The sequence below is a fragment of the Anser brachyrhynchus genome (genome assembly GCF_964034855.1).
Source record: "Anser brachyrhynchus genome assembly, chromosome: 11".
Taxonomy (NCBI): domain Eukaryota; kingdom Metazoa; phylum Chordata; class Aves; order Anseriformes; family Anatidae; genus Anser; species Anser brachyrhynchus.
The window spans coordinates 5115468-5138554 of NC_137706.1; the positions used below are offsets into that span (position 1 = coordinate 5115468).

The 23087-nt window shown below is 39.9% G+C and overlaps 1 protein-coding gene across 9 annotated transcripts in view; it reads right to left on the bottom strand.

The window, feature by feature from the left end:
• THSD4 (thrombospondin type 1 domain containing 4) overlaps positions 1-23087 on the bottom strand; it is a 301256-nt gene that overhangs the window by 78858 nt on the left and 199311 nt on the right. Inside the window, exon 1 of one of the 9 annotated variants that reach the window (XM_080608038.1) lies at positions 6094-8120. The exons of the other annotated variants lie outside the window; for them this stretch is intronic. The gene's annotated coding sequence lies outside the window, so the exon portion shown is untranslated. Of the gene's footprint in view, positions 1-6093; positions 8121-23087 lie in introns of those variants that run through there. 9 annotated transcript variants of the gene reach the window in all.

Here is a 23087-nt window from a genome sequence, read left to right on the forward strand (position 1 = left end):
GAGGAGACCACAAGAGCAGAGGATGTGATGGCATATAACAGCTGCTTCCAGCGCCTCACAAGTAGCGGAGACAGCAACACCCATTTGCAATGAATGCAAGCAATACCTGAGAAAATGTGCTGGTGGAAGACTCCACACAGCTACAGATCACTTCTCTTTGGGAACGCATGAGGCCCTGTGCATTTGTCAGACTTCTCAGTTTTGTCTTGAAAGATACAATCATTCTCTTTGCTGCCAGTAAGCACTAGATTTAAATATTGGTTGTTTCTCAATACAGTGTTAACTGGAAGAGCTGGGCCAAAGTACTGTGCTGAGATTCAGTCATTTTAGAATCTTTCATGAAGCAAGGTTCAAAATTATCCCTTCATGTAGATAATTATCCCTTGCCACATGATGAAAAGAAGTAAAATTTACTATCACATGAAACACTGGGACCAAATGGTTCCTGGGAAGACTATCTGTGTATGCTCTTTGCGACCTAACATGCTACAGGTCTGCAATAGATTCCTTGGCTCACATTCATTCACTCATTATGTTATGGTTTCCAGGTTTAGGAGAACATAGCCCTAATAACTCCTTGCCTATACAGTACACTAAATACGTATTTCAAATACAACTGTTTTGCACAGGAGTGGGATGTTTCTTCTGTTTACAATCTTCACCTACTTCTGAAAAATTATCTGCAGAGAAGAGTTTTGTTTTTAGAACGTGGTTTTGCAGGAACAGATGTTGGATGACAGAGCAGCAGTACGCCTTTTCAGCGTGTAGATCCTCATGTCTGAGGATGCACAGGGCACATTTCTGGTAAAACACTTAACTAAAACTATTAGTTCATCTATACCAGAAAATATGATTTATATTAAAATAATGTTAATACAGAATACTGTAATTTTATGCAACAGCCCTACCTTTCCTTTGCTTAATAGATTGCTTACACAGTACTAATCAGCTTAGGTCATTACACACATTTTTCATGCTTTAATTAAGTATTTCAGAGTCTTCACGTTTTGAGTGATATTTCTGAGGCCAGAAACCAAAGAACTCAGTATGTCATAATTTACTGTTTGCTTCTTTGCTCTCTTCCAGTTCTTAGGATGTTGACTTTCTCCAATTCAGACACGGAGACCAAAATCCCTTTTACAGGCCGTTGAACCTGTCCAGCTAACAGTGAAACAATTTCTCACAGAAAATGTAAACTTAAGAATGGTCTTTCTGAAGAAAACAGAGAAAACAACATTGAAAATGCCAATTTCTTTTCTTGATTATCTCTCTATGTGAATTCATGGGGTTTACACACGGGTTAGATTTAGAAGCATGTCTGTATTATAAAGGAAATATTCTTATTAAAACCTAAATAGTTTTTAAAGTCTATACTTAACTAAGCTGTTTTAACCACCTCAAAGGAGCCACGAAAAGGTAAGAAATACTGGAATTCACCTTGAGGAAACTTCTGTATTGCTAAAAATCTAAAATAACTACTCAGTAGCAACAAAACCTCTATTTGGAGGTAAACAGGCAACACTTGAAGTGTCCTGACAATACAGACTACATACAGATTTTCCACCTTTGTTTTTAAGTTCTTGAACAACCCTATGCCAGAGGGGCAGACGAGACTGCTGTCCTGACATTCAACCTTCTTCCCTTAGTGGGGCAACTTAAGGGTGGGAAACATAAGCAATACCTGACTACACAAGTAAAATTTCAACATGTTGAAGAAAGCAGCCTCTTGTCAGCTTGCACAAAGCACTTACAGTAAGGATCGAATTAGAACAAAAAGACTTTCTTAATGTTGTAAAAGAAGGTAACTTGCAGTTAAGCAGACAAAATCCAGGTCTTAACTGAGCTTTGCCTGGTCCCCTTTCTCACTCTTGGCCACACCAGTGCTCAAAACAAAATGAAACCTGGCAGCCCAAGTAGATGCAGAGCAGGAAAATACAGCTTATTAACTCATTTTCATGTGCTCGTCATTCCAGAATGCAATTTATTATGTTATGCAAGAAATTAACTGGTCCTTGCCTCCTGAGCTGTGTAAACATACAGCATTATTAGGTCTAGAAGATACTGTGAATGGTTTCACTGACCACATGGTAAGCACTGGAACTGTTTATACTAACAGTCAGCCTTGAAACTTTCAACATAAAATTTTTAATTCCCTTCAAAATTTTCAACATTTTCTTATACTCTAACAGTTTCTTGATGTTTGCGGGATCCAGACTTACAGTTAGGCATAAAGGAAAACCTATATTTAATATTTTGACATATTTCAACACTACAAACTCTTAAGTATTTTTATTTCTGTTCATCAGAGAGAAAACATTCAAAACATCAGTCATGAGGTCCCTGAGTAATGGAAAACCGTATGCATTTCTTTGTTTAGATTGGCACAGAAAAAAGGAAAAAAATGGGGCCTAATTTCTGCCTCAGAAGAGTATGTTCAATTTCACCATCATGTCAATAATGACTTCATCCTTAATTTGCACTAGTGGTTCCTGATTCTTAGTATTTTCTTGCTAATAAATTCAGGTTAGCAAAAAAGCCTGACAGTATGAAGAGTTTCAGAAGTGACCAGGCCCTTTGAAGGACAGCACTCAATGACTATAACTCTTAAGCTATATAGTACAAGAACAGGGAAACATAAAAAAGCCATGCCAAGTCAGAAAAAAAAGTCCATTATTCAAAAGGATAAACAATGTAAGAAAGATCCTAAACCCAGGAAAAACATCGGCTATTTTGACAATTTACTTTGCCAGGCTGCATTTTCTGTTTGAGGCCCAAAGACTTCAAGAGTCAGGCACAGCATCTTTGGTATTACTTAGTAGTCCTCAACTGAAAATGCTCAGCTTTCTTGCTATTTTTTCGCAGCCATAATTCCAATGGCAGTGAGTTCCAATGTTTAACGGTTTATCTCCTATCCACAGGTAGAAATAAGAGGAAAAGGAGCAGGAGACTAGCAAGAGATGCTTCTGTCTACAGAAACTGCAGAACAGAGGAAAATTCAGTGTTTCTCAGTGAACACTGCCTTTTGAGAAGAAAATTGACTGGTTGTGATTGTAGGCCACCCAGAAAAAAAAAAAAAAGAAAGAAAGAAAGAAAAAAAGAAAAAAAAGGTATGTATCCCAATGATTGCATGCCGAAAACAATACATGTATCAAGTCAAAACCATTTCCAGCCACTGAACTACATTTTTATTTTTATAGCTACCTACTGCACACCATTCAGTGAATGAACGCCAAAGCAGGAGCATGATTTTTTTTCTACATTTTTTGTGTTGATGGCTAAGGAAAAACTGCAGTCCTTTTCCAGAAACAGAACAACAGGCACACAATTTATATCACACACTATCAGTATTCACAGGGATGTTATGTTCAGTCAGAACACGTTATTGAGGATTTTTGTTTTCCCACTCATAAAATGTGAAGGACTACTGAAATCATCCTGCAGGTTTATTCAGTTTTCATGCCTCTGCTTCAGAAATATGGCAGAAGTTAGACATAAGAACCTTTGGTTTTCCCCTGTCCATTGACAGCTAGAGCAAAACCTGTAACCACCTTCCTAGGTGAACACTGTCCATCTATAAATAAATATGTGCACGTGGCTAGACCAAGTGCTTGAAGCTAGCAACTGATCTTAGTGCGGTCCAAGGCAATGAAATTCTACTTCATTTCATACAGCTTGGTCCAGGCTTTCAATTCCTGAATGTTTTCTGAGTAAAAAAAATGAAAATCTTTTGATTAGTGCATCTTTTGATTCCAGAAGGGAAGGCATTGCTTGGATAAGATTCCTGTTCATCATCAGAGATGATTAGCTTAAGTTGGCAATCTTGAACTCAGTGAAGCTTTTGAAAACCTATCACTTCTGAGTACATTCATTACCTCCTTTTCAGGAGGTCTTGATCCCTTTTAAGTATTTACTAGGACAACAGCATGAAGATGCGTGTTGCAGCATCCCCCCCTTCCAAAGGTCAGACACGTTCCCGCCCTTTAAGAATAGAGGAGCATCCTTCCCTGAACCTTTTATTTCTGCCTTCCTCCTCGCTATGACCCTGAAAGCAGGTGGCTGCCAAGGATGTTTGCACTCCAGCTGAGTTTGCACGCACCATGGCCACACAATGCCAGCTAAATCTTCATGAGCTTAAAATTCTCTCCTCAGCAGAAGCCCACAATAGCTCTGCCAAAGGACTTTTCAGAGCTGCTGATGCACACACGGTCTGCTTGTGTTTCAAGTGTCTGTGCAGGCACTAACAAGTGTCTTTTATACACTTTGCTGGGGTTTCCGATACTTCTGGTGGGAACTCTCCACGCAGAAATGGTACTCCAGACATTTATTTTCTTTCATTTAACACAGATGGGGACTTTTTTTTTTGCTTTTCCCCCATGTTTTGCAAACACACCCCTTATACAAGGAACACTATCAACTAGCATTTCACTGTGGTGACGGTATATATTACTGGTCAGCCCTACAGTTAATCTTACTGTTAAACTCATCATCTTAAAACTAAAACAAAAAGGATGAAATACTGGAATAAGATAGGATGACAAGAAAGAGGGTCTTCTTTTGTAACACTAGTCATATTTTCAAGTTTTCAAAAACTAGATTCAATCAATGTGACTTGATAGTTAACTGTCATGGGGGGGGGGGGAGAAGGAAGAGACAAGGGGGAGTGAAAGCAAAGGAAATTACCTCCAAAAATAAATAAATAAAGATCAGAGGTTTGGATATATGCAAACATAACTTTTAAAAAGATGTTTAAAACAATAAAAAAGCCACTTCAAGTTGATGGGAGTTTTCCATTAACTAAGAAGGGGAAAAATATCATCCTTAATCCTTGTGAAATTGTTTGGAAATAAGAACTAAAAGTAAAATATCTGATTATTGACCTCAGCACAGCACCAGGAATAGTAGCAGTATGTCTTAGAAACTGTAGCACAAAGTGCAAAATTGCATTTGCTGTATCTACTGTGGAAAGTCCCTCCTTAATCCCTTAGTACTTGCTTTAAGATGTTTTCAGAAGCTAGCTCTCTCTGCCACTCCTTTTCTTCAAATCACTGACAAGTATTTCATTTCAACCACTACTTCCCCATGGTGCTATTTCTCAACATCCCTTTTCTTCTTTCTTGGATATCTTGACTGATCAAAACATAGGAAAACTGCAGGCAGTTTTACAAGGTGCAATCTTTCCCTAAAGCATCATGCGCTAGGAATGCTCTGTTTGGAATGCTCAGTAAAAGACACAGCCACAGCATTTGGATTCTTTTTTCATTTCTGAGGTAGCCGATGCAGTTCTCTTCCAAGAATGCCCAATTCAGAGTTACATTTAGGCTTACTCAATTCTTGCAGCGATTGTCATGCTATAGGAAAGATAAACAATAACCATTTTTGGAGCTACAAAATCCCATTCAATTTCTGTATTCAGATTGTAAATGATAAAGAATGCATAGGCTGTGGCACACAGTGACAGACCACGCCTGAATGAGAAACAGGATTTGAAATGATAATGGACAGTGTGAGATCACCAATTAAACCTCACATTTGATTTGGTATTCCAATTTTGTTAGTGAAAGGTGAGAATGAAGCTAGGTGCATCTGAAAACTACTCAGAATCTCCTTAAGGTAGACTCAACAGCTGTTCAAATACTCAAATCTGAGGCAAGCTAAGTTATGTCAAACTTCATCTGTATTTCAAACACAAAGATATCTTACTATGAAACAGAAAAACAGTTAAAAGGAATGTAATACTATGTCTCTTAGGTTACTAGGAAATAGATACATACACAAAGATCTGACTTCAGGAATTGGGCTTCTCTGTTTTTCATTGTCCATGGTTACCACATAAGAAAGTACTTGTTTGGTGGTTGTTTGAGCACTACTGTGATAAGAGTAATACAAGTCTCCATTCAGTACACAGTTAAAAGTTAGCTTCAGGAAAAAATTAATCCAGTCCACACTCAGCAAAGCAGTTAATGCATGCCTAAATTTCACTGTCTCATAAATTGCTTGTAAGCACTGTATTACAGGAATACATGAAGTTCTGCTAAATACAGTCAACAATACTTCGCATTTACAAAAACCTTCACCAACTGACTTCAAACTGACCTGCACATGTGGTCCATACTTCACATCATCTTTCAAGAAGCACTAAGGAGGAGAGAAGAACTCACAGCAGTATGGTGTCACTTTTTTGTTTCCTGAAGTGTCCTATATGGATGACTCTGAGTGGACTAAGTCATAGTAGACTTACTGCGACTTGTGACAGCTTGTGCCTCCTATGCATCTGTAACCACCTGTGCTGTGCGCTTCTCAGTCTGTGGACATTCTCCATAGGAACCTACAAGCTACGTCATAGCAATGTTTTTATTGACATAAGGACTTACTGCAAATCTGAAGAACTCTGTAAATGATTTTTTTTTTTCTGAAGCGGGTTAGAAACATACAATGAACACAGTGAATCCAAAGAAAATAACATAAAGGCATTTCAATCAACTGCAAAGTAAAGCTAATCAGATCTGTAAGTAAATAATACCTCAAGGTGAATCTACAAGACATTTTCAAACAAAACCACCTAACTACTCATAGTATTATTACTTCACCTATTGCCTTAAAAAAATAGGCACTGTACTGTATAAAAAATTATAGATAACAGAAAATAAAGATGTAAGCTTTATGCGCACTGCCTTAGCATTACTCTCTTGCATATATAATCTATTTCAATCCATACATACACAGGTCACTGTTTGAAGAAGCCTATACAACGAAATGACATTTCTCCTACGTGCAAACCATAGATCTCAAAATAAATGAGGAGTTCCCAAACTATATACCAAACTATAGAGGAACTAGTCGCTGTATGGGTTTCTTTTATTGCCAAAGGACATGTATGTAAATAAAACCTCTAATTCTCTACTCTAATGGCAATACAGTATTAACAGTGATGTTCTGCTAGGTTTCCACCATCTTCATGTTACATATATGTCAATTAGATAAGAAGTGCCACACACTCACTCTCAAATGCACATGAGTACTGGAAACGAGCAGAGAGAACAAGAATGCACATGTGTGCATATATAAACACAGCTGTATATTCTAATCAACACAATAAGTATAAAAGCATCCTTTTTTTTTTTCCAATTTACATCTTTTCCATTATCAATTATTTTAGAAAACACACTGTGTGCATTTATAAATGCCTTTGTCCAAAGCAAATTACTCTATCAAGATTAGTCTCCCATTCCATTTCCTAGACTAATCATCAAGATGAGTTTGGTTTTGGAAAAACTGCACTATATGTGCTCGTTCTTTTGTTATGTTTGTTTAATTTACAAATACTATACGTGAGGCAACGCATGTGATCCCATGCACCTTCTTTTAATATTAAAGACTTCTCCAGCTCTGACTCTCAGGACCACACTGAAAATTCTCATCGCATTGCGACATGTCAGTCCACAGATGCATGTGTCCAATTTCACCCATGGAACTGGTTATACCCCCAGGGCTGATGGATACCCATCTGAACATGCCAGAACCCACATATCAGCAACCACACACCAATTACTTGAACAGTCAAGACTCATGGTTTGTACGTGGACTGCATGAAAAACATGGGGCCAGACCAAATGAATGACATATGCAAAAATTATCATCCAAGTTTTTGTCCTGATCATGTAATTAGATTTGTGCACAGTTCTCACCAAGTGCATCAGTTTCCAGGATTGAGGCAGCAGGGAGGCACCAGCTCATATGCACTTCATGTATCATTAACTCAGTGAGTTTAATGACTCCAACAGATGCTCCATATACCTCTTCAATTATTTTTTAACACCTTTGAAAATTTTGACATGATTAAAAAAAAAAAAGGAAAAATTGTACAACAGAAAGTTAGTCTAAAAGAGCTCTGTTTTTAAAGTTGATGCCTTGATCTTTTCATGAAAAAAAACATTGAAAACTACATTAAAATTGAGAAGCAAGATAAGACCTAGAATCATAGAATATCCTGAGTTGGAAGGGACCCATAAGGATCACCAAGTCCAACTCCTGGCACCGCACAGGTCTGCCCAAAAGTTTAGACCATGTGACTAAGTGCACAGTCCAATCTCTTCTTAAATTCAGACAGGCTTGGTGCAGTGACTACTTCACTGGGGAGCCTGTTCCAGTGTGCAACCACCCTCTCAGTGAAGAACCTCTTCCTGATATCCAGCCTCAACTTCCCCTGCCTCAGCTTAACACCGTTCCCGTGGGTCCTGTCACTGGTGATAATGGAGAATAGGCCACCTGCCTCTCCACTCCCCCTCGCGAGGAAGTTGTAGACTGCGATGAGGTCCCCCCTCAGCCTCCTCTTCTCCAGGCTGAACACGCCAAGTGACCTCAGCCGCTCCTCATACGTCTTCCCCTCTAGGCCCTTCACCATCTTCGTCGCCCTCCTCTGGACACTCTCCAACAGTTTAATGTCCTTTTTGTACTGTGGTGCCCAGAACTGCACACAGTACTCGGGGTGAGGCCGCACCAGCGCAGAGTAGAGCGGGACAATCACTTCCCTTGATCGACTAGCGATGCCGTGCTTGATGCACCCCAGCATATGGTTGGCCTTCCTGGCTGCCAGGGCACACTGCTGGCTCATATTCAACTTGCTGTCAACCACAACCCCCAGGTCCCTCTCTGCGGGGCTGCTCTCCAGCGTCTCGTCACCCAGTCTGTACGTATAGCCAGGGATGCCCCGTCCTAGGTGCAGGACCCGGCACTTGCCTTTGTTAAACTTCATGTGGTTGGTGATCGCCCATCTCTCCAATCTGTCCAGATCTCTCTGCAAGGCCTTTCCACCCTCATCCGAGTCCACAACTCCTCCAAGTTTGGTGTCATTGGCAAATTTGCTCAAAACACCTTCTAGTCCTACATACAAATCATTTATAAAAACATTGAAGCGGACTGGCCCTAAAATAGAGCCTTGAGGGACTCCACTAGTGACCATCCGCCAGCCAGATGTGGCCCCATTTACCACAACCCTTTGAGCCCTGCCCGTCAGCCAATTGCTCACCCATCGTATGATGTTTTTGTTTAGCTATATGCTGGACATTTTGTCCAGTAGGATCCTATGGGAAACCGTGTCAAAAGCTTTGCTGAAGTCCAAAAAGTTCACATCAGCTGGTTTCCCTTGATCGACTAGATGGGTGATCTTATCATAAAAAGAAATCAAATTTGTTAGGCAGGACCTACCCCTCATGAACCCATGTTGGCTGGGACCAATGACTGCATTGTCCCCCAGGTGCACCTCAATAACTTCAAGAATCATCTTCTCCATAATTTTACCAGGCACTGACGTGCGACTGACAGGCCTGTAATTGCTAGGGTCTTCTTTCTTACCCTTCTTGAAAACTGGGACATTTGCCAGCTTCCAGTCCAATGGGACCTCTCCAGATTCCCAAGATCGTTGAAAAATAATTGAGAGAGGTCCCGCGATGACGTCAGCCAGCTCTTTAAGCACCCTGGGATGAATCCCATCCGGAACCATGGACTTGTATGGATCCAGGTGGAGCAGCAAATCCCGCACACGTTCAGGATCGGTTGGGAGTTTGTCATTCCCACCGTCATGGTCCTCCCGCTCAGGGTACCTTGGGTCCCGAAGCCCATCATCAGTGTTGAAGACAGAGGCAAAGAAAGCGTTAAACGTCTCTGCTTTGCCTATGTCATTGTCTGTGAGAGACCCTCCCCATCCAGTAGCGGACCTATGTTTTCTTTGGTTCTCCTTTTTCTGTTCACATATCTAAAAAAAACTTTTTTATTGTCTACCACAGACATGGCCAGCTTCAACTCTGGTTGGGCTTTGGCCCCGCGAATTTTCTCCCTACAAACACAAACAGCATCCCTGTATTTCTTCCACGTCGCCTGACCCTCCTTCCAGCAGCTGTATACTTTCTTTTTTCACCTAAGCTCCAGTAGAAGATCCCTGGTCAGCCAGGCCGGCCTTCTGCCCCGCTTGCCTGATTTCTGATATTTTGGAATCGCCTGATCTTGTGCTTTTAGGAGGCAGTGCTTAAAGACTGACCAGCACTGATGGACGCCAATGCCTTCAAAAGCAGTTTCCCAGGGGACCTTGCTGACTAGTTCCCTGAGCAGCCTGAAGTCTGCTTTCCCCATATCCAGGGCTGAAGTTTTGGTGGCAGTTTTCCTTCTGTCACCATAAATTCTAAACTCAACCACTTCATGGTCACTATGACCGAGACAGCCGCCAATTGCCACGTCTCCCACAAGACCCTCTCTGTTCTCCAGCAACAGATCAAGGAGGGCACCTTTCCTAGTTGGCTCTCTTAGCACCTGCACCAAGAAGTTATCATCTAGGTGCTTTATGAACCTCCTGGACTTGCTCGCGTCAGCTGTGTGGTGATCCCAGTTGACATCCGGCAAGTTGAAATCCCCCATTAGGGCAAGGGGAGTTGATCTCGAGGCATCTCTTAGTTCTGCAAAGAATAATTCATTGGCGTTGTCGTCCTGGCCAGGCAGTCTGTAATAGACTCCCACAGGGACATCCCCTTTATTTGTTCGTCCCTTAATCCTTACCCAGAGGCTCTCAACTTTGCCATCCCCAACTTGAAGTTCCACACAGTCCAGCCCATGCTTCCCATGCATCGCCATCCCCCCAACTCGTCTACCCTGCCTGTCCCTCCTGAAGAACCTGTAACCATCTATTGCAACCCACCAGCCACAGGACTCATCCCACCAGGTTTCGCTTATGCCGATGATGTCGTAGCTGTGGGACTGGGCCAAGACTTCTAGCTCATCCATTTTATTCCTCATACTGCGTGCGTTTATGTAGAAGCACTTCAAATGCACCTCCCTACACGCAGCACCTTGTGTAGCCAACCGAAGGGCCTCACTGGCACACAGTCCTTCTGATTCTAGCGCACCATCCCTTAGCTCATCACCGGCATGCCTGGTTTTATCCCCTTCCCCCTTCGACTCTAGTTTAAAGCCCTATTTATCAGCCCTGCCAACTCCTGAGCAAAAATCCTCACCCCTGAGAGAGGCACATCCCATCTGGTGCCAACAGGCCCGGTGTTGTGTAGACCTTCCCATGATCGAAAAACCCGAAATTCTGCCGGTTGCACCAGTCCCAAAGCCACATGTTAATGGACAGCCACCTCCTGAAGTTGCTTTTGTCTCATTGTATATTTATAACTGTAATTTCTCATACATTTATTCTTTTTAAGGGTTGGAAAGAATATATGAAGCTGTTGTGGACAGAAGCAAAGAGGTGTCAGCATTTTTTCTGGATTTTCCTTTGGAGTGAATCGAAAGCTAGCACAACTGAAACAGTCTAGGGCAGTACCTATAGATTACTAATAATGATCAAATCTTAATCTTCACAAATCAGTGAAAGCTTACTCAGGTGAAATATACAGGTTAAGTATTACTAAACAGAATGACAAGATTAAAAAAAAAAAAAACAACAAAAAAACATTGTTGAGGTTTGGAGGAGACATTGGCCTGAAGTTTACTGTGTAAGCTCATAGCTAGTTTTCATTTTATTTAGGTAGTCTGTGTTATAACACAGTGTCAATTCTTTAAGATTCATTACAGTCCACTCCATTATAAGTGGAGATAAATGAATGCCATAAATGCCAAAAGTTTCTCAAAGCAGTAGAATTCAGATTAAAAGTAAAATGCCTAGAGGCAAAACAAAGCACAGTCATTATGGACCTGTGTCATTCTTCTCTGTTTTACCGAAGAACAAAATAAATATTAAACTACAATGATCTGTTCAAGCAGCAAATTTTATTTTGCTGTTTTAACAGACAACAATTTTGTTACCTCATGCAAGTATTTAGTCGATTCTACAAATCTAAAACCCCTGAAGCACATATTGTGCCACACACAAACAAATGTATGCCACCATTGCTCCCCAGAACACCCATACCCCAGCTTTCCAGGTCACTAACACCTCTCAACTGTCTTTGTTCTGTAACGTTAAGTAGCAGCTCTGCAAGCTTTACCTGCTTGCTATGTGCAAATAACTGTCCCCCACGGGTATACTGTGTTTAACAAACACTTGCAAGTTTTGCAATTTTAAAGTTAAAAGAAATCTTTAGTATTTTCTGAAAAATAACACTGACCATAAATCAAAGTGGTCTAGTATAATATTTCTGTAAACCTCTGGCTCTTCCATACTTTTTAAGAAAACATGGAAGTAAAGGACAGACTGTATGAGCTACCTTTGAGATAGAGGAAGCTAGATTCACTCTCTTTCTAATAATTGCCAATATGAAGGAGACTCTGGCCACTGCCACTAGACTAGTCCCAACTGGCTTTATACTAGGGTTATGTTTATTCAAGTGTTCTCCTTTATGAAGGAAACACTTGGCTTTATTTCAAGGTAAAGAAAAAACCTTCAAGCAGCAAAATATTTTAAGGACAGATGTCTGATCTTGAAACAGCAGCTAACATTGCCAGAATATATCTGTGCAATAAACACTTACTCATGAGTTCCCCACTTCAGCTGTATGTATTTCTTTTTATCCACCATGTTGCTCGCAAAAAAAAGTAGCACAGACAACAGTGTTCTCCATTATATCACAGAATTGCTTTAATTAATTCCTTTTATTCTAAGGAAATCTGAAATTCTATTATGAGTGTTGCTTTTTTTTTTTTTTTCTTTTCCCTATTCCTCCTCTCCAGGGGCTTAATTATTCCTGTTACACCTGGAATGGTGCTACCAAGAACTACAAGGTGCATGGCCCAAACAGCAGCAACACCCAAGGAACTCGATGCACAGCGGCTTTCCTATGAACATGGCTGCTGCTTTGACCTTTGCTCACCCTGCTGCACTCACTGACACTCAGTGTATGTCTTAACTTCCTCTCCATCCTGGTGCACTCACTTTTGAGGATACTTGCACTGATGCAATTTTATCCCCAGCAATTTTTTTCATGCTATGATTTAGCTAAAAAACATAAAAGCAGAGCTGGTAACTATAGTAATGGCTAATATTTTCTAATGCTTTCCAATAATACATCTCTGTTGCTTTTAGATAGTTACAGCTCTGCCAAACCTTAAAAACTTAGACTGAAAATTTCCTTGCCAGGTACTTGAAACAAGCTGACTTTTTCTTTTCAAAAGGAAGAAGAAAGTTTGCTTTTTCAAAAACTACAATTAAACAAAATTCAACATTTTATATATAGTTTTATAAAGAACTTTAAACTTTTTTACTCAGAAATTCTACTATTTTCTTGTTTAAAACCAGGGGCTCAAAACTGGCAAGGAAGCTGACACAGTATCATGGATGTGCTCTTTTCTCTTCTTGTGAAACAGTGTCCATGCCTAGTCAAGTTTTATAGCCTGTAAGTATCACCATGGCATCTGGTCAACACAGACATGTTAACAGTTTGGCAGCACTACATTAAAAAATATCCCAGCCATGCTGTGCACGCTGCAGAGTTTCAAGTAGGTTCAAAACTTGGCCTGCAATTGCTACTGTCATGAATGAAAGTGCATGAAAATAGCAAGAACAGCTCTTAGCCTGCTCTCATTGAAGCAATACGACAAAGCAGCTGAGAAACATTATATTTTACTGTATGTGACCAAGGAAGAGACAGTCAGTAGAGATATGTAGGGGAATAGAAGCTGTAGCCCAGCTTACAGAAAGAATATTCTCCAGGACCAGGACAAAAGAGAAGAGGGTGTGTAGTTCACAGCCAGAACTGGCTACAGCAAAAACTGTAGCAAAGGTTCCTGAGCCTTAGCACTCTGGCTGTTCAGCAAAAAGCTGATACCCGTGGCTTTTTATTTAGTGACTTTTAAAAACACACTGACCTCTATGATAGTCAAGGTGATTTCACGATGGACTCTGGAGTAGGTGCAGGGGTTTGCCATTTTCCGTCTTTAAAAACTGAAGAAAGGTCACGTGACTGTTCCAAACAGAGGGAAGTGACAATATCAAAGGATCTATCATATGCTCTCAAACTGCCTTTATCCCCCCCCAAGTTCTGTACTAATTCCCAAGGTCACACTTCAAGAGCTAGAGGTGCTCTGGAACAGCGCTTGGAGACGTAGCCCAACACCGCACCTGCAGTGAGCTGCTGGGGTGGCAGCACCAGCTGCTGATGACATTTTCTCTTAGCAAGAAAACGGCACAGATTGTATTGACAGGTCTGGCTAACTTACATGGTTAGGGATTCACTAAATGCTCTTCTCTCCCAATATATGTTGACGGGGAATAGAGCACCAAGTCGAGGCCTCGGAGTCTAAGTTTTAAATCGGGCTGAGTGCAGGCTGGCAGTATTCTCAGTTTCTTACTTCCTTCGCATTCTTGGCTGCTCCAAGCCCACTTACTTATGACAGGTTTTCACAGATGCCCCTGGACTTCTCTGAAGGCCTCACAGCCATGCTCCGGAGCGGCACAGGGCCTATACTTTACATGGAAGGGAGCTTATGGGTGCCTACTGAGGCCCCACCTCAGCCCTCAGCTGAATAGATAGATACTCCAGCTCTTTAAACACCAGAAAGTCATAAACAGACCATGGTAGGAAACAGGACTTATTTCAACATGATTTTCCCTTATCTCTGTCTACAGATATCCAACATCTCTGTCCTCAGTGTGGTTTAAGTCACAAATTGCATTACCAACCTGCAAAGCCATCCTGAGGGCAAGGGACTGAATCCAGCATTCTGCCTGCCCCGAGCTGGAAGTGGTACCACCAAAGTAAATTTTAACAAATAGTACCCTTATCCACTTTGATGGCACCCCAAAATCAGAGGGATTATCTAGCCCTGATGTGCTGCAGCAACAAGAGCTGAGCTGTTTATTCAAGAAATCCGTATTCATCAGTGGAGGTATCTTCCTAGCTTGACTTACACCCTGACAACTATTTTATTTATCCTGCTAAGAGCAAGGCACATAGACCTTTCTCCCAGTATTTCCATTCTTAAAGTTTACAATCCATCTGTTATTAAGTTAGTTTGGTCCCAGGGATTATGTAATATTCTCACTCACTCGTTTTATGGCATCTATTACACACAATCCCAGTTTCAGTTGTATTTTAGACATTACAAATGCTCTCACTCCAAACTACTGATTAACTCACTGATGTAATTATCACGTTTTTTGTCCCAAGACATGAAGATTAGGATTAACAACACAATCTGCCCATTCTTGACCCCCAGCAAATCACAAAAACAATTCCTGTTGGATGTTACTCTTAAGGCTCAGACTCACTACTCTGAGTGCCAGATAAAGTATGCTGTAAGCAGCCAAAGTTATACCACATTTCTTTTCAAGGCAGATACTGATTTAGGCTTTTGCTGGAAATAAATTCAGGTTTTGCTCTGGCCCTAAACTGCGGATTTTTTTTTTCCAATTTAATTCCGCCCTTTCAAAAATATATTACTCTGCCAGTGAGTGCTTTTCAAATAGAAAACACTTGATTTCCTTCACTTAGCTCTACTGTATCTACTATGGCCTGAAGGCAAAAGCCTTACTTTGCTAGCTGCTGTAAAGAATTTAAATCCTATTCCTTTTTCAGTATTGCATGCTTTTCTCCAATCTACTTTATCACTCAAGTACCTGCATATTCATTTTGAGAAAAAAAAGAAAAAAAAGAAAAAAAAGCAGGAAACATGTTGTTAACCTTTTAAATAAACTTCTCTATTTACTGAATTCAATAGTAATTCTACTATTTTGGTTACTGAAAAAACAGATTTCTCAGTCAGTCAAACTCTGGGGAAAAAAAAAAAAGTATCACTTTTCCATAATCTTATCCAGCAACAACTAATGAGATGTATATACCACCTACCTAGATTTCCTAATGTCTTTGGTCTGTGATTTATTGAACTGATCCTATGCAACCAGCTGGCACACTGCTTCATATATAGCTTGGTACAGCAATTCCAACTGTGCAATGAAAATACAAATGCCTGTCATAATACGAACAGTGGAAATTCTCTGACGTCCAGCCAGACAACCTAGACAACTGTTTTCCTCTCCCTGACCATTCTGCTTGCTCTGTCTTCCAGAAGGCCAAAGCTCAAAAACTCTGGAATCACTTTGATGCTATCCATCAAAAATGGAATTAAAATTCATTTTTAGCACAACTGTTAATCTAAGCTTTTATGGAGCATCCAGCTGAAGACAGAATCTAATTTCTGTATCCTGATCAGATTTTGTAGAATCTTGTAGGCAAGATTCACTTGCCTACAACTTCTCTCTGAATTTGAAATAACATTCAATTCTTTCCTTATAAATACTATGTGATTATGATTTTCCTGAAATTATAAATCTGCTCTAATGCCTGCCAAAATACTGTAACTGGTCAACTGTAAAGATACAAGATTAACAAGTATGAAGGAGAGATTTTTGATGTGTAAAACCATCCAAAAGTACAGGACAAACTTTCTTTGCACTAAAGAAACCTAGGAAGTGGCAATAATGAAGCCTTTCTGCTAAAGTCTTGCTTTAGACTAAGGCACATGAGACTTGCGCAATCCCAAATAAGAACCTTTCTGTTAAAAAGAAATAACAGTGAATTGCATCTTGTATTTTGTTACTTTAAATTAGCAGAAAAGGCAAATACAGGAATAAGACCGGTTTTACTTACATGGGAGTTAATACAATTTGCTGGGAATATGGTGGGAACTCCCTTTGCTTAGAAAAGCTCATTTCAGAAAATGTATTACATGTAAATAGAGGGGGGTTCAATTCTACACCACATTATTCCTCTGACTGACAAAGAAATTCTTAACACCCAAATGCAAAATTAATCTATAGCTTGTGCAGTTCTCTAGAATCAGTTCAATTATAGGAATACCAGTATTTGTCAATGAGATTGTGTGTTTTCTTTTACAGCAGGCCAAACTGAAGAAGTATGTATGTTATGCCATGAAGACTTCAAATTTTGAACTACAGCGCATTTTGTAGGATACTAGTAGCAAACAAATTAAATTATTATGCTCTCTGTTCTCAAGTATTGTTTTTAAAATTGCAACAGAAATCCTGCTCTAGAGTGAATTGAGTTAAATACTGCAAATAAACTTTAACGTAGAAGCAAGCATACATATACCACCTCATCCTGGTTGTACAAGCTTAAATATCATTGTGCGCACACATCTGAAATGAAAAGTAAACCAGACTATCAAAAGGATAAGCTGCATAAAACAATATGTTAAAAGTTACCACTCTGCACAGCATAAAATAGATGGCAACTGCTAATAAAAAGCAGCACTCGTCTGTAAGTCATCTCACTGTATCCCACATATTGCAGGTGTTTTAACTGTTCCATACAGGAAAGCATATCAATGATTGCTCAATAATCACTGCTAAGCTATATTAGCTCCTATATGGTAATTGCCAAAATTCTGGTTACGTAGTCTGATAAGCTATAGCCAACTGGATAATTACACATACTTCTCTAATATGACAGAGAAAGAAACTTTTAGCTTTATGTCTATGTTGTCTTTGGGCAAGATAAGAAGCTCACCTGCACACACTTAGCATTTCTGCTGAGTGGAGATATACTCCACTCTTGCCAGGCCTATATGCTTACCTCACTCTGCATTTCCTAAGCAGCAGCCATTCCCCACCTATAACATACAAGGCTCACAAGAGATTCGAAACTGACCAGCTTCATCACCTTTTCAAGTGTCTGCTGCCTATATGCATCTATATTTTAGCTATTGCTTAAGAGTCTATGTAGATGAAAAACAGAAGTAATGAACAGAATGTTTTTGACTGTACAGCTTGTATATTGGTCTAAATTTTATGCTAGATTTTACTGTTCTGCAATTCAGCTTTTAATTGCATAGGTCATTTATAAACTTGTGTATTATATATGAAGACAACTCAAAGATAATTAAAAGAAACTCGTTCTTTTATAATTTCTTCAATTTTTCTTATTTCACGTTGATAAAGCACAGCAGTGCTTGTGGTAATGACAGTTACAACACGATATATTTATCCTTCATTGTAAAATTCTTCCTGACAGCCTTAACATTCTCTGGCCTTGGCAGGGTCAGTGCAGGTGAGTTTTTGCCGTTGTCCCTCATGCTCAAGAAGTGAGGGTGAGTGGTGTTGTAGTGGGCACAATTGTACCTGTCAGACTACAAAGACAGAATGTCAGACAAGAAGGTTCCATATTCCACTATCGATGCTGAACAAATGGCCTACAGTGCAAATTAACATGAAGCAGGGCCAAACAGTTTCCACCACCCTGTGCTTTGTAGCATAAGACCAAATAGACATTCGAGCACATAGTTAATGGGACGGGAGGAAAAGTAGTTCTCTGCTTCTCCACTATACTGAGCAGATCACTGACCAGGAAATTCACAGAGTTTATGCAAGGAACAGAGACTTACAGAACATAGGATTGAGAACCTCTGTGAAGACTACAGAATTTAGCTCTTTATGTACCTACAGTATCACTTTTAAAATATTTTCTTTCTGAAGAATTTATCCCAGATTACAACCACCATTTCATATGAAGCTGTAAAAAAAAAAAAATCAATATACGATGTTTCTTACTACCTGTTTATTCAAAAATCTTCATGTTCAAGTTACAATTCAAAGAAAGCATGACATAGGTTTGTTTACCTATATGTGAAGATTAATTTCCAACAGAACAATCTCTATTATTCTGGATATAAAGCATACTCAAATTCAGTATAAAAAAAGTTGTAGAGAATTTTGGAAACCTGATGCTAGAATTAAGAGCCTACATATTACATTCTCTACCCTAGAGCAAAACTAGCAGCACTTTGAAGTTCTGACACAAAATCTTCAAAGTCTGTGTAACAGTAACGAAGAGTTTTGGTTGAAGTACACTGTTTAAATGGGACTATGAAATCTGTAGGCCTGAATAAACTATCCTGGTTTAGGTCCAGCCCTTCTATCCCCTCCTTACAGTCCTGTGTGGCTCCAGACCTCCCTGGCAGACTTCCCTTCCTCCTAGCTTTGGCCACAGGATACACCACAGGATTTAGATCCAGAGGCAGGGTTTCAGGATGCCAGGGTTCAGCATGAGGTCTCATCAACTTTTCCTCATTCTGTTTCCACATTCCATTCTGCTCTCCAAAGCTATGCAGAAATACCACATATTACAGCTACCGTGGTACCTAATCTAACCACCAACAAAGAGAGGAGATAAACTGTTCCTGCAAAAGCAAACACTCCCGTGCAATTCCTATCAACCACCATCTTGGCCTACAGTAACATTTCAACAGGCCACATTTACGATGCACCAAACTCTGTGAACATGAAAACACAAAAACTGATTTCACATGACAAACTCAGGCCTCGCATCCCATTCTGTATTGAACTTGCTGATTCTACCATACGAATAGCAAGGAAAATCCTACCGCTACATTACCGCTATGTAAGTACTCCAGGCTGGCTTTTCCACTACCCTACATTTTGCTTCTACACAGGCACCAGGGAAAAGTAGGTATAAAAGACTAACATCCTGATTTGGTAATATTTAAAACTTACTTTGCAGTGCTGTGTAAAAAACTATATGCTTACCTAGATACCTGGCTTGTATACACTGTGATGAGGAAAGCTATTCTAACTGCATTTTACTGGACAAGCTTTTAAAACAAGTTATAAGCAGTAAATTATTATAAGATGGACTTCTTGTATATTTACTGTATTGGGTAAATAACTAGACGTTTCCTGGACTTGGTTCAAGATTTTCATGTTTATGGGACACTTGCACAGGCAAGTCTTTGTTTTAAACTTAAAGCAAGAGAAAGCAAGTACACTGTTATATTTCACGGAACATCTATTCTGTTACCACGACAAAAGCACTGACCATACCAATACTTACTCTAATTCATTAAGGAGTATCTCCTTAAACTTGGCAGTAAACTACAAAGAATTCCAGAAGTAATTCTTAATGTCCCCAGCCCAGACACTGGCAGAGTTTAGAAGCCAGGCTTTCTCAGAAGGAATGCTTTTAACTTCAGCACTAACACGGCTAAAATTATTGTAGAAAGAAGTGTATTTCCTTTTTCCTTCAAACACCCACTGTCTTCCATGCAATTCAACCCAAGGTTGTTGAAAACTATATTCTAAGTTTGGTGATCCAAATCCTTCAGTCTTTACTTAGGCAAAACTCCCACTGAAGCCAGTGAAATCAGTGGGAGTTTTGCCTGGGTAAGAACTGCTGGGTTTGGCTCAGAACATACGTGACTCTGTAAGCTATGGAGAATGTGAGTGAAAGTCACTGCTGCATGTAAGCAGCTCATTTCCAACCATGAAAATCATAAATTGCTTTAGAACTTACAAGTGAGCATCTGAGTGATTTCATATTACTTACATTACATTGTAGAATGCGTATGACAAAGGGAATAGAAAAGGCTTGTACAACTATAATAGAAATAAGTGACCAGGATGACAATAATTATTTGTGCAGTTACAGTTTCAGTACAATTTTCTTCACAATCATGAACAACAGATCTGGGACCTAGAGCAAAAACTCCTTTAGAAAAAGGCAGGCGGTGATTACTTAAATGTGCAGCTCTGCTTGCTTAGAGCTGGGCATCTCATGAATGGGAAGCTCTGCTTAAAGCTGTGTAAATCATCTTACCTGCGTCCTGTTGTAACCTGTGAGATACCGGTTTCTTCAGGGTGTCTCACAGCCCCACTAGAAAACTGGGTAGAATACCTGATGTATAGAAAGACTTAGGTTCAGAGAAGCACTTCACAGAAAACAACACTGTTACTTAATAGGTAGAGGATCACTGTTTTGACACGCCAGTGCTGGGTCTTCAAGGTGTCTTAACATGCTTGCACTTGCCTGCATAAGTATATTCTCTCTCACAGATAAGTATGTGCACCTCTGTGCATTCAGTATTGGTTTAAGATGGAAAATTGGTTCAAAATAAACTGAAGCAGAATGAAAAAATTTTACAATGTTGCATAAGTTTGATTCAACCAATTTCAGCCAACCTTCAATATTCCACAGAATTTTAAATTGCTTCTGTGTGCTTTTCTTCCCCTCCTTTCTCAGTTTCTTTTAAACTTGGACTCCAAGCCTGATAAAAGTCAACTTTTGATAAATTAAATAATTAAACTTTTTATTTTTTGCTTGCTTTGAGCACAAGGTAATGATAAGAACACATAACATACCATTATCAAAAAAGTTAATACCTGAAATTTTGCTTTTTGAAATTTTTAAGTCCTAACTTCTCTGTTCTGCCAGTATGCATGTCAAAGAGCCCAATCTGCCACCTGAAATTAATTCTATCACAGAGAAGTATACTTCTCCCTTCCTCCTTGAATGGAGATTAAAGTATTCAGTCTTTGCCCAGGCAGCAGAAGTTACAAAGTAATAGGAAATGGATACAAATTTCTTGCATACTAATTTTCTGCCTGTCCTCTTCTCTGTTTTGCACCCAGCTTGTAAGAAACTATGACAGACAAAGCCTCCTCACCTGTTTATCAACTACAGTAAGAATTTTTCCAAAGATTTATGTGAGCTGCAATGCTCTTCATACATATGATCTTTACAGAAATTAACTGGCTTGCTAACTGGTGGAAAGTCCCTAATTTGAGCCCAAATCTGAAGAAGTTATATCTACAGACCTCTAAAAGTTTTAAGAATATTTTTCCTATATTTCTTTATTTATTCTTTTATTCCTCCCCAGGAAAAGGGAGGCACCCCATCTATCTGGGTTTGTAAGAGTGCTTTCAGCTTTCCACTAGCTGTGCTTTCCACCAAAGCTCCTCCTCTGATTAAGTGCCCAGGTGGGGGACAAGCACACAGGACCAAAGTTGTTGGTTGACTCCAGCAAAACAGAAGCCTGCGGAAGGTGAGAAAGATTCGCTGTAGGGGAGGGGCAACAAAAGCTTGCGCTCCAAATATCAAAAATTACATTAATGGACGAGCTGCCCAAACCAAAATCCTGTCTCACGATCACTCAGTCAGTGCTCTCCCCCTCCCAAGACCCAGGGCACAGGCTGCCTCCTGATCTCCTTCATTTCCCACAATATTCCATCGGCAAGTCCTTTATGACTCACAGGAAGGAAAAAAATCCAGCTTTGCCATCCAAATGGAATTCCTGTATCAGAACTGAAATTAATTATACTTTAGGAGAGAAAAAAAGATGCTAAGTCTTACAACAGGATGCAAAATCATACTTCCAGAAAAGCTCAGGTCTCTCATACAGGCATAGATTCTCATCACCCTCACACAAACACCGGTTTTCCGTGAACCAAAATCTCTCTATTTTGTACCCTTAATATTTTCAAGTAAAAGGAACAAAAAGGATTCTTTCCCTCAGATTTATCTGAAAGAAGCTTACAAACATTGACTTTCCATTTGGCAGGGAAGCACTTTTGGTAACCTGTTGTGATGCCACTGCTGTACTTGCCTAGGAAATCTGGCAAAAGTGGCCAGAACCTGTGAAGTCAGATGGTCCCACAAACAGACTACCACACTCATGTACCATACACAAAAACAGTGAGGATGGATTTTGCCTGGGAGATCAGGATGGCAAGAAGGTACCAGCTTGTGCCAATTTACAAAGTCAGTGGATTTAAATTTTTGCGGTACTTTTTTCCTGTTCTGTCCGGCAGCAGTGCTGAGCTCTGCTGCAAGCAGGTATTCCCATCAGTTCTGTTTCCACCTGTATGTGTTCCACCCTTCCACGTTTTGGAAGGGACAAAGCTTACAGCAACTGGGAACAAGTCAGAGAACAAATAAGCATTACTACTTCATCCTCTTGCATAACTGGAAACCACTCACTCTTCAGATAAAAAAGATGCTATTCTACCAGGTTGCAATGACTGATCTTAGAAAGACGCAGTTTTATGGTCTTCTAAGTGTTCTTCACTGAAAGGGAAACTTGGAAGTAATAAAGCATTTTCTTACAACTGAAACCTGACTGCAACTGCTGCCTAACTGCAACAGCAAGCTGGCTCCAAGTATGTGGAGTCAGATGGTTTCAGCTCCACCACTACAGAGAAACCAGCTCTGTAGCCTGGCACAATCACATTCTGGAAAGCTGCCATGATTGTGCATTGAGTTAAGCTCCAGACAGATTGCAAGGGCTGAACTTTAAACCATTTGTATTTTTAACATACACAAATAAATTTATAGCTGCATAAAAAATGTCAT